The sequence below is a fragment of the Lutra lutra genome, chromosome 10 (genome assembly GCF_902655055.1).
Source record: "Lutra lutra chromosome 10, mLutLut1.2, whole genome shotgun sequence".
NCBI lineage: Eukaryota > Metazoa > Chordata > Mammalia > Carnivora > Mustelidae > Lutra > Lutra lutra.
The window spans coordinates 111163775-111176228 of NC_062287.1; the positions used below are offsets into that span (position 1 = coordinate 111163775).

At 49.1% G+C, this 12454-nt stretch overlaps 1 protein-coding gene and 1 long non-coding RNA gene across 6 annotated transcripts in view; one reads left to right on the forward strand and one right to left on the reverse strand.

Annotated features, from left to right (window-relative positions):
- The window catches only part of ANO1 (anoctamin 1), a 149866-nt gene that overhangs the window by 41431 nt on the left and 95981 nt on the right, over nucleotides 1-12454 (forward strand). The window lies entirely within an intron of this gene.
- Nucleotides 5919-12351, reverse strand: LOC125078943 (uncharacterized). Its single transcript, XR_007121020.1, has 3 exons — nucleotides 11939-12351; nucleotides 10744-10773; nucleotides 5919-6027 (listed from the first exon to the last, which is right to left on the reverse strand). It is a non-coding gene; the product is annotated as an uncharacterized LOC125078943 (long non-coding RNA).

Genomic DNA, 12454 nt, shown 5'->3' on the forward strand with positions numbered 1-12454 from the left:
GTTGGCTTTTGTTCTGTTCCGGTTTCAGAGTCACAGACTCACGCCCAGACTACAAGACGACCTGTCTGGGAAGATCTGTTTATTTTAAGAAATGCCAAATATTTAAACCATCGCTAAATGGCTTAAAATAATAAAGGCTCTGTTAATGAACTCATGGAGAACTTTCCTTCCCAGAATTTGCATAGGAGTGTGTGTCTCTCCCAAGCCATCTGGGGGCCCAGAGAGGAAGGGCAAGGGAGAAAACTGGCCCGTGGTTAAAACTTGTGCTTTAAATTTGGGGGAGTTCACCAGGCAGACCGTGAGCAAGAGAATGCAGGTGGTTCAGTGTAACCCATTCAAGAACATTTGGGTTATAAGTGATGAAAACCTAATCCAGCTTCAGGCATAGCTGGATCCAGGGACTCAATGTCTCTAGAGTTTCATCGTTCTCCATCTCGTGGCTCTTCTATTCTTTGGGCTGGGCCCACCCTCAGGCAAACTCTCCCTTGGTGGCCACATGACAGGTATACCTTCTAGTCTCCACCCTTTGTGGCCCCAGTGGACAGAAAGCACTTGTCCCCAGGGCTCTCCTACCAAGAGTTCCAGGGTCAGCTCTGATTGTCCTGATGTGGGTCTGTGGCCATCTGTAGGTGAGTCACTATGGCCTAGTCACTGTGACTGACCAGAGGCAGTCTGCTTCTGAACCACGTGGACCAAGAGAGGATGCCAGTCATTCCTCAAGGAAAACCAGAGTGCCAAAACAGAAGTCAGGAATGGAAGCTGGGCAGAGGACCGTCACGTTGTGGGCAGGGCCCATAGACAGTAGCTCCTCTTCAAGGGGATCCTCAGTGAAACTCAGTGAAACATCCACAGGGGCCAGGACTTCTCTCACCTGACAGGTTTGACTTTGTGCCAAAAGCATCCTCTGCTCTAATTCTTGCAATGAAGCTGGGAGGTCAGGGCTCATGGCCCTCTACAGTTCACAGGGGAGGAAACTCAGGCTCAGTTCTGAGCCAGGACCCCAAGCTCCTAGCCACCACCACTGCCTGCACCTTGTCTGAGCTGCCTCTGTCCAGGGTGGTCCACAGAAACCCAGGCTGGGCTGACCGCAGCGTCAGGGGTGGGTGTGACCATGGCCAGAGCTGCTCCTGCTGGAGAGGAGGATGTAATCTGAGCAGGTCCTCTTGGTTCACATATGGAGGGACCTGTCTCTTCTCCTGCGGAGAGCACAAGGGGCTACCAGCAACCCTCACACAGGCACTCAGAGGTCAGCAGGCAGGGGACAGGCAACTGCAAGGACTTGGCCCTGAGATGCTGGGCTCCCAAGATGATGGAAAAGCATCAGATGGTCTCAGTTGGAGGGAAAAAGACAGACAGCTAAAATAAAGGTTTCTCCGGGGCTGTTCAGGGAACCCAACAGGCCAGACTGGTATTTGGGAGCCTGGTTTGGTTGGGCCTCAGACTGAAATTCCACGCCCAAGCTCTTTCCTTATCAGCTGGATGACCTTAGGCAAGTGACTTCATCTCTCTGAGTCTCAGGCTCCTTCTCCAAACAAGGGCTTGTGACCAAATATCCAGCCCTTAAGGTGGTGGCAAGGAGTCAACAACATCCATAATCTTAGCACCATTCATACATGCGGGAAGGACTTGATATCTGCTGGGATGATGGTGATGGTGGTGATGATGATGGGGATGATGACGGTGAAAATGGTGGTGGGGATGATGAGGGTGATGATGATGATGGTGTTCATGATGGTGGTGATGGTGTTGATGATGACGATGGTGTTGATAGTGATGGTGATGATCGTGGTGATGGTGGTGATGGTGATACTGATGGGAGGATGGTGGTGATGGTGTTGATGATGATGATGGTGTTGATAGTGATGGTGATGGTGGTGATGAGGATGGTGATTATGATGATGGTGATGGTGATGGTGTTCATGATGGTGGTGATGGTGTTGATGATGATGTCGGTGATGATAGTGATGATGGTGATACTGATGGTGATGACGGTGATGATGAAGGTGGGACAACCTGACATCTCCAAGTATGATAACACCCCCAATTGCACCCCCCTCGGACACCGTCTATGTGCTTTTCCTGCTTCGTTTTTCTCCATAGCACTCATCACTTCCGGACAAATCATATAGCAGTTGGTTTATGCTCTGTCTCCACCACTAACTCATAAGCCACAAGGAGGTGGGAACCCTTTCCTCCGCACATAAACCAAGACTTTGCACATAGTAGGACCACAGTTTATAAGGAACCAATAGCAGTTGGCATTTTTGTGCCTGGAAGGAACGACGTAGACCAATCTGGGAAGGACACACACTCGGGCTCACTCTCGAGCGATGGGCCATTCCCAGGGGTGTTTTGGATGCAGGTGAACCTCTCGTGAGGAGAAGATGTGAATCAGTGCTCACCTTTAGCTCAAAGTGGGGAAACTCCCGCTGTCACTGCACATTTTTATAGCGCCGTGATAAGCGCCCCGTGAAAATCCTCATCTCTGTGTCATGTCATTTTGGCATTTGTATAATTTTTAAGTCATCTGTATTTGAACCCCTGTGTTTTCCGGTTGTATCTAAAATAACGAAGTTAAATACACCCATGGAGTTAAAAAAAAAAAAAAGGGTAGAAAGTACTTCTGCTTTCTTAAAAAACAGATTATTTCATTTAAGTTCAGGTACTACCAATTTCCCTCACCACAAAATGTCGGAATGAACAACCACCCTGTTTACCAAAGGCAGACTGGTATGTCTTAAAACCCGTTGAATGTAAAAATGAAGTGTGCTTAAAAGGCAGATCTGCCCCATTGAAACTTCAGTGACCTTTGAAACCTCTCAGGCTCTGCCTGCAGTTCAGCGTTTGTCTCGGCTGTGGAGGTCCATTCTCCTCCCAGTCTGGCCACGGCCCTTCTCTTTCCCCATTTCCAAAATGCTGAGCTCAGCAGAAGGGCGGGTGTGTATTCCCGGAGCCCATGCTCATGTGGGTGCGTGCATGCGTGGCGCGCGCGCGCGCGCGTGTGTGTGTGTATGTGTGGAGGGGTTCCGTGTCCCAGGGCAGCTAGAAGCCAGCAGGGTGCCCCTACTTCTTCGCGTGAGGTTAGATTGTTCCAGAAGTTTGCAAGACACAAGAGGGTCCAGAGTTTCATTGAGTCAAAAAAACCCTTCATTGGTGCAGTGATGTTTAAAGAGGAGGTTGGTCGTGAGGCGTTTCATGTTATTCCCCCACCAGAGGAACAGACGCTGGGGCCCCAGGGCCTTTCCGTCCCTGCAGGCTCTGAGTTTTGCAAAGGCAGGCAGGTGCTGCCTCTTCCCAGCAGCCCCCCAAGGTTGCCGTACCCCAGGGCTTGATGCATGGGAGGCGGCGGGGCCAGATTCTGGCAGGTGCATGAGCGCATGCTTGCGCCCCTCGCCAAATTCACAGGGTAGCTGCACCTCCCACCGCACGCAGTCCGCTGGCTCATAACGCACAGTCAGCACCATGAGCTGGGCCCAGGTGGTCAGCCTCCACTTGAAGGTGGGAAGAGGGGCCACCCCAGTGGCCCACAAATGGGGAAAAGTGCGTGCGCACAGCCTTCAGCATCCCCATCCATGGCTCAGGGACCCGACAGCCTATGACAGGGCTTCCTAGACCTCCTCCTGGGGAGGGGCGGCCTCCCCCCTCCCCCCAGCACACGGTACCGACCGTGTCAGTGATTTGCAACTCGGTTGATAAGGGTCAAAGCTGTGAAGACCGCAGGGAACGGCACAGGCCTCCGAGAATGTCTCCGGGTTCTCCTGCGGGGACCATGGGCTGGCTTCCTGTGACCGCCAGAAATGACCATGAACAGATGGCTTCAGCCATCAGAAATCTATTCTCTCGCTGTTTTGGAGGCCAGAGCCCCAAATGGAGGCGTCTGCAGGGCCATGCTCCCTCAGGACCTTGGAAGGCAGAGCAGTCCCTCCTAGCCGAAGGGCCCAGAAAGTTTCATGGGCCGTTGGTGTCTGTGCAACCCAGAGGCTGGTTGCGGGGGTGGGGGGAGGCAAACATGGGCAGAACCCAAGGTCGGCTCAGGCACCAGCGGGCCAGGAGGGAGAGTCAGCTTTCCACCTCTCCTGATCAATGCAGTGTACAAAACCGCCATCAATTATTCATCATGGAAGGAAAAGGGAGGGATCAAGCAATGGTTTCTGCCCACCCTGCCTGCCATTTATTCTGTCCTCTCAGCCGCAAAGCGGGGTGGCCTCCACCGCGGGAGAAACAGCCCCAGCCCCGTTTTTAAGGACAGACCTGGACAGAGGTTGCACGTGGAAGGGGAGAAGCCTCGAGAAGATGAGCAGGGGCGAATCTGTTCTTTCCAAACCGTACACAGAAAAAGGTCATGTTTTTGCATAGCCGTTACTTAAACTGGTGAGGCTTTTGCATCTAATAGGGTGTGAATTCAAAGAGGAGGACAGAGAGCCAGAGGAGTCCCAAGCAGTGGGCGGTGGCTCCGGGGCCCAGCAGAGAATGAGACCACTGGGTCCGCGCTTGCGGAATTGACAAATGTATCATTTGCACTGTACCCCAGAGCCGGAAGGGACAGGATGACAAGATCTAGGGGCCACACTTTCCTTTCTCACCTGAGAGAGAGAGCGCGCAAGTACAGGGGAGGGAGGCAGAGGGAGCGAGAACCCAAGCAGACTCCCTGCTGAGCACAGAGCCCAGTGAGGGGCTCAATCCCAGGACCCTGAGACCGTGACCCAAGCCGAAACCGAGAGTAGGATGCTCAACCGACTGAGCCCTCCAGGTGTCCCTCAGATGTGCACGTACCTTTTGGAACCACCATTCCAGCCACTCGCCCGCCCACTGGTACATGAGGCGTAGTTGGTAACTCCTCTTGCTTTTGGGGATGAGCCCAGAAAGGGCTGAGGACCCTGGCCGCCTTCTACACCAGCTCTGACACTTGAGGGCACTGAGTTTCTGACATGTTTTCTCCCACAGAGGAGGGGAGTCCCATCTTAGGCGTGTTGGGGTCCTAGCCTCAAAGATAGCGATTGGTGATTTGCTGGCATTATCTGTTCAGTGAATGATCAAATGAACGACTTGTGACTCCTTCTCTCTCTCATCCGTCACCCTTAGTCCTGCCATCCCACCTGTGAAGCGGCCCCAGCTTCCTGGGTATCCTGAGGGCGGCGCTGGGTGTCCTGCCCTGACTTCCGTCCACCGTGTGGCGTCTGAGCCTGTGTGGCTCCTGCGATGGAGGCGCACCCGACACGGGAGGGAAGTCTGGGAGAGTTGCCTGTGGGACCCCCTGGCGGAGCCGTCTAGGAGGTCTTGGGAAGGAGAGGTGTGGGTCTGGAGAAGAATCTGGATGTGGGGGTAATTAAGCAACACAGCAAGGGTAGCTGTGACGACGCGTGAGACATGATGGCCCAGAAAGAATGTGCAAACGAGGGGGCAGAGGGCCAGTCCTGGGAACACCCGCATTGGGAAAGCAGGCGGGAGAAAGAGAGCCACGCTCATGTGACTGGGTGGCCCAGTGCAAAGAGTGTCTTCCAGGGTCACAGAAGCATGGGTGAGACCTTCCTCCACCGTGTGTTAGCTCTGGGACCTCAGAAACTTACTGAGCTTCTCTGAGCCTCAGTTTTGACTTTGGACTTCTTGAGCATGAAATCCACCCCAAATCATGCAGTGAAATAGTTGTCACATAGCACAGTACTAGTTAACGTCTGCTGGGTGCTCACAAGGGCCTGGGCTCCATGATCATAATCCGACACTCACACTGACCCCGGGGCGAGCACAGTTCCTTCGATTGGCCGGTGAGGACACGGGGCAGTTAAGAGGAGTTATGAAACTCGTCTACAGCCACAGAGCTCATTCTGTGGCAGTGTTGGATTCCAGCCCTGGGAGAAAGCAAGGAGCTGTTCTCGTGTGCAAAACCAGAGGGGCAGGTGTGAACAGGGACGTGAGCCCACCTACTGGTGCAGCTGCTCAGAGACCAGTTGAAGGCCCTGGACTGTGGAAGCCTAATTTGGTGACAGCAGGACATGCAAGGACTCAGGACCGTGTTCCATCTAGACCGACCTGTCAGTAGAAGTGAGCACAGCTGCCTTGAAAGATGGTGAAGAACAGAGTTATGAACGAGTTGTGAGATTCTGCAGGCCTCGGAGAGCACAACATGGCAGAGCAGGCCAGAGTTGTAAAGCAGAAATCAGCAAATATTTAATTGAACAGAGAAAGAACTTTCTAAACATCACGATGCCAGGGGCTCAGTCCGTGGAGGGGAGAACATCTGCAGACTACACGCGAGTCTTTGGCCAAGTGCTGATCTGCCCAGACGCCAGACCAATCTGGGACAAAACCCACCAGAAAATACCTCTGAGGACTCCAGGGTGTCAGGGAATAGCTCATATTCCCACCAGCTGAGGTGGGGGATCCTGTGATCCATGGGGCGTCATGTAGCAGGGTCATCTGAAGGGCATCACCTGCATTCAAGGCTGCTTTGCCCCTGCACTGTCAAAGCATAGGGGCAAACCTTGAAAATATAAAAGCGATTATGAGCAACTTAACTACGTGCTAGAATAGTCTAACACTAATTAAAGGATTAAACGACAAAATCCAGCATCCAGCAACCTAAAAATACCAAGTTACCAGGCAAGCAGGGCGGCAGGAAAATATGATGCATCCCTAGGAGGAAAAAAAAAATTCAGTCAATAGAAACAGACTCGATGAGGCAAAATGATGAGGTAGGAGGATTAGAATGTTAAGACAGCGATTAACAATATGCGTAATCAAAAAAGTGGAGGGAATTGTGAACAGACGAGGAATAAAATGAAAGACATAGAAAAGACCCCAGTGGAACTTCTGTGGTTAGAAAACACACAGAATGGGATTAACAACACATAAGACACCATGGAAGAAAAGATTAATGATGTTGAAGGTATACCAATAGAAACTCTTCAAAGCACAGAGGGAAAAGATGGAGAAAAATACATGGAACATCCATGACTTGGGGGGCGACATCAGGTGGTCCCAAATACATGTAATAGAAGTCCAAGAAATAGAGAGGAAGGAGACAGAAAAAGCATTTGAAGAAATAATGACCAGGAAGTTTCCATTATGGGTATGAGCTACAAGCTTCCAGATCTACAAGGCTAATAGACCCCAAGCAGAAAAAACATGAAGGAAAAACACTAAGACAAGTCATCATCAAACTGCTGAAGACAACTGGCAAAGGGAAAAGTGTAAAAGCAGCCAGAGAAAAAGGACATGGTCTGCACAAAGAGAAACAAAGGTAAGAGTTCGTAGACTTAACACCAAAACATAAGCTTTCAGGAGGGCAATGTCTTCAAAGTATTGGAAGAAATTGCCAGCCTGCACCTACACCCAGCAACAGGACATTTCCAAAATGAAGGTGAAGTAAAGACGTTTTCAGAGTAACAAAAACAGAGAGACTATTTACCAGCAAACCTGTACCACAAGCAGCGGTGGTTCTTCAAGCCAAAGGAAGGTGAAAATGGATGAAATGCAGACGCATGGCAAGATTGAAGAGTGCCGTGATTTACAAATAATAACAAGTATGTGGATTAATATAAATTTTTTTTCTTATTTTTTTTAAGATCTCATCGATTTGACAGAGAGAGAGAGAGAGAGAGAGCACAAGCAGGCAGAGTGGCAGGCAGAGGGAGAGGGAGAAGCAGGCTCCCCGCCAAGCAATGAGCCCTATGCGGGACTCAATCCCAGGACCACAGGATCATAACCTGAGCTGAAGACAGCAGCTTAACTGGCTGAGCCACTCCGGTGTCCCTTTTTTTTTTTTTTTTTAAGATTTTATTTATTTTTTTCTTATTTTAAAAATCTCCTTGGAAGATAATTGGGCATGATAGTAAAAACAATAGTAATCTATTATTGGGTTTATGATATATGTGGGGGTAAGGTGCTGGACACAGAAGTAAGAGGATGAGAGACAAGGTGGACAAGGTGGTTAAGAGGTTCTTAAACCATACATGAAGTGGTAGAGTAGTATTTGAGGGGAGATTATTCTAAGTGTGAAAGGCATATTGTGAACCTAAGAGCAACCACTAGAAAAAGTGAAAGAAAATGAAGTATTACAACTATGAATTCACTAGTAGAGGTAAAATGAAATTATACAAATGCCCAACTAATCTGGAAGAAAGTGCACGCGCACGAAACATATAACAAGACGGTAGATTTATACCAATATTGATAATTACACTGAATATAAATGGTCTACACATTCCATTTAAAAGGCAGAGATTATCTATCTGGATCAAAAAACAAGACCTAATTGAATGTCGTAACAAAAGGGACAGAGACATCGCTTGAATTCAAGGGGCTCTCACTGGCCAAGTCCGGAATGATTGGAGTATCAAAATAAATTGTATAGTAACAGATTATAATTCTTTGAGTAACATAGAGAGCCACGCATCCAGGGGTTTGGGGAGAGAGAGAGAAAGAGAGAAAGACCTTCCTTACAACTGAACATCAAACCATTAATACAGAAGTAGCTAATGCTAGTGTCGATAGTGAGAGTTTGATGAGGAACGGAGTATTTCCATGGTCACAGGCATCTCCCCCACAGATTTCCCACTGATTATCAAGGGAAAACAGTGGCTGTTCTATATTCTTCAGAACTGTTAAGATCAAGAATGCCAGAGAAAGGCTGGGGAACTCTTCCAGATCAGAAGAGGCTGAATGCACTGACATTTCACTGCGATGCTTCATTGTGGATCAATCCTGGTTCAGCAGGGGAAGGCACTCAACACAGGAGGCTTGGAATGGGATGCAGTCTGAACACAGACTGGAACTAGTTAGCGCTGATATCCGTGTAGAATGCCTGAATTTGGCAACAGCATCAAGGTGATGAAAGACAATGTCTTTATTCTTAGGAAACACACATGCAAGCATTTAGTCCCCAGCTCACTTTCACGTGGTTCAGGAAAGAAAGAATTTGCACTCCCAGTCCTACGGGGGGTGCTGGACGTAGAGGGATGCAAGATGATAAGGTTTTCATTCATCTGGGGTCTGGCCCTTGGAGAGAAAGGAATGTTCCTTACCACACTACCCAGTCTTTTCTTGCTCTGGACTCTGTGATGTCTCCTGAGATGACAGCTCAGAGACCACGTTCAGGAGAAGGATGGAGAGTTCAGTTCCCAGATCACTGGGATCCTATCTTGGAGTAAGATCAGCCATGATGCCAACCAACGTGGCCACCATGCAAGGAAGAGCAAAAAAGCTGAACGTGTGAGAAAGGAACCATGGAAACAAGGTGGGGCTCACTAGGTTCTGCAGAAAACACCCAGGGCTGGCCAGGCTGCTGTAGCCAACCTTCTGTTCTTTTAGATGACATGAAAGCACCCAGGGTTGGCTGGGGTGCCCTGGGATCCCCTGTGGGGCAGTTTATGAGCTGCTAATTGCTTGGAGCATCAAGCACCAGCATGCAATGTGGAAGTGTGACACACACAATAGCTGCTTGTCACTGTCATCCACCCCAGAGGCCGTCTCCAGGAGCACCCTAACAGAGCATGCAGCCCCGGATCTCTGGGTTCCACGCAGCTCATCAAAACTTACCTGGACACGGGGCGCCTGGGTGGCTCAGTGGGTTAAGCCGCTGCCTTCGGCTCAGGTCATGATCCCAGGTCCTGGGTTCGAGCCCCACGTCGGGCTTTCTGCTCAGCAGGGAGCCTGCTTCCTCCTCTCTCTCTGCCTGCCTCTCTGCCTACTTGTGATTTCTCTCTGTCAAATAAATAAATAAAATCTTTAAAAAAAAAAAAAACTTACCTGGACAGAACAATGCAAAGGGAAGGCTATGGATGTCGCAAAAGCGGGTTAGACTTTTGGAAGATGGAAATACAAAGAGGGCTTATGGTGCTTTCCAGGAACATGGCAAATTAAGAGCAAGGAGACCACTGGGGATCCTGGGAGACATGGGTCATTCCAGGTCCCGGGGCAGGAAAGGACCAGTATGAGCCCGGAGCATCTGGTCCGACAGAGAAGCGCTCAGAGCTTAACAGGTGGGCCATTGAGACATGGGGGCTACTGTTGGCCACAGAGGACACCCCTAGAGGCTCCAAAAGAATAATGATGTCATGTGGTGTCCTGGATGGGATTCTGGAACATAAAAACGGACATTAAGTGAAAACTAAGAAAATCTGGATGAAGTGTGGACTGTGTTGGATAATAATGCATCAGATGAGTTTATTAATTGTAATAAGTGTATCCCCTAATACAGAATGTTCATGAGAGGAGACCCTTGGTGTTGGGTATCTGGGAACCCTGTCCCATCGCCTCAATTTCTCTGCAAATCTGAAACTATCCTAGAAATAACAACAAAAAAAAGTAAATACACAGAGGGGCGCCTGGGTGGCTCAGTGGGTTAAAGCCTCTGCCTTCGGCTCAGGTCATGATCTCAGGGTCCTGGGATCGAGCCCCGCATCGGGCTCTCTGCTCAGCAGGGAGCCTGCTTTCCTTCCTCTCTCTCTGCCTGCCTCTCTGCCTACTTGTGATCTCTGTCTGTCAAATAAATTTTTTTTTAAAAAATCTTTAAAAAAATAAATACACAGAAACACAAGAATGCTGGCCACGGTAGATGGAGATACATCCAAGACGCAGGAACCATTGAGCAGTGAGAAAGGGAGAGAACGCTTAGCGGGGGAGGAGGCCAGGATGTCACAGCAGACACAGAAGGCAGGAAAACAGACAAAAGATCTTCTTGGTACTTAGAGGACAGAGAGAAGTGAACCAAAGAAAGACTTTCCAATAAGAATAACTTTTGTTTACCTGTTGGGTCTCTGAAGACTTTCTTCTCCCCTAAAAACAGAGAGAGAAGACAGCATTTTCTGTCCAGTTGTTGGAATTGTCATGAACCTTTCTTGTAATTCAGCATTCCCCTGACACTCTTTAAAATGATTTTGATGACTGCGTGTGACATCGTCGTCATAAACACAAGCCGCAGGAAAAACTGGGCTATCGTGGGGGGTAGGGGGCAGTTACAAGACCCTGTAGGTGTGAGGACCAAGCCAGGATTGCCTGTTTCCACCTGCGCTGTGACAGCTGAAGGAGAGGGAGCCTTTCCCGCCCAGGGAGGGAGTCCCTGGGATTTTACAAGCAATGCGTTTACAGGCGGTTTCTGGCTGGTATGACACTTTCTGAGATAAATTGTATCTTTGTGGAATGAATGTTTTAAATAATAACCAAAGCCGGTTTCCAGATACTCTAGTTCCCAGGAACCAACTGAAAACCTCCCTAGCAGAAGTTACATTGAATCTAGGTATCCGAATTAAAAATAAAATAGCTTTTCCAAATATTTTGGTGAAAATAGAAACTTTCCGTTTTATGAGCTATTATTTTTGTCTTCCATCTGTACTCAAAGTAAAACAAAATATTAACGCTTAATTCCATTTTATTTCAACTGTTTAACTTTGCCCCTGAACTTTTAGATAAACATTTACCCAATGGACGAACTGGTGGACTTGAATTTTTGAGACATAGTAAACATTTTCCTATTTAATAATCTATCTAGTTTCTATAAACTGAATCGATTTATTAGATGTTTTAGCTTCTTTTAAGGTTGAATAAAGTTTAAGGTTCATGCAGAATTTTTTTTTTTTTTAAGATACCCATTGCTGTTTTCTTCCCCATCTTGCTTCCCAAATGGCCATGGGAGTGTGTATCTTGTGTTTAAAAAAAAAAAGAAAATGTGTATAATCAAGTTTTCGAAGTGAAGCAATGAGCTGGGTGTGGCTTATTGATTACAGGTGAGATTAAAGGTCAGGAAATCCAAGACTGGAAATAAACTTTGCCCTTGGATCTGGTCCCCTCCCTCTCCCTCCCGCCCTCCGTCCCTCCCTCTCTTCTCCTCTCCCCACCCCCAGAAGTGGGCACCGACAGGTGGCCCAGTCCCATCTCCCACGGCCAGGCGCTGCGTAGCCCCTGCTGGGGGTGACCTCCAAACTGGCCGTCAGTTCCTGCTCACCAGGAAATGATACACCCGGGGGCCTTGCTGCCACCAGAAAGTGGACGGACGGGATTCTGGGCACCATGCTTGCCAGTGGAAACAGGTTCTACTTGAATGTCGAGGGCTCTGCCTTGTTCCTTCGTGTTTTGATGTGTGTCCTGTGAATACTTGGGCATTCTCTTCCCGGGTGAGCAGGATGTTTTCTTCCTGAACCATGACTCTGCTTCACAGTCGTCGCCACTGGTCATGGCTTCTGACTGATTCCTGGTGGCTTATCTTGAGGATCGGCTGTGACACCCGGGAGGTGGAAATCCTAGGTCCGAAAGGTGCCAAAAGTCCAGCTCAGCCGAGGAAGCCAGGACCTGGCATGAAATGAGATCGGGGAGGTCAGATCACTGCCTGCACCTTCCCAGGTCTCCCCATTGTCACCAGCGGAGGCAGCAGGCGTCTTGGGGGCCTCACACGTTGGAACTCTGGCTTGGCGGTTTCGTGCTTGGACACCTTGGCTCTTTACAGCTTGGCTGAGTCACTCTG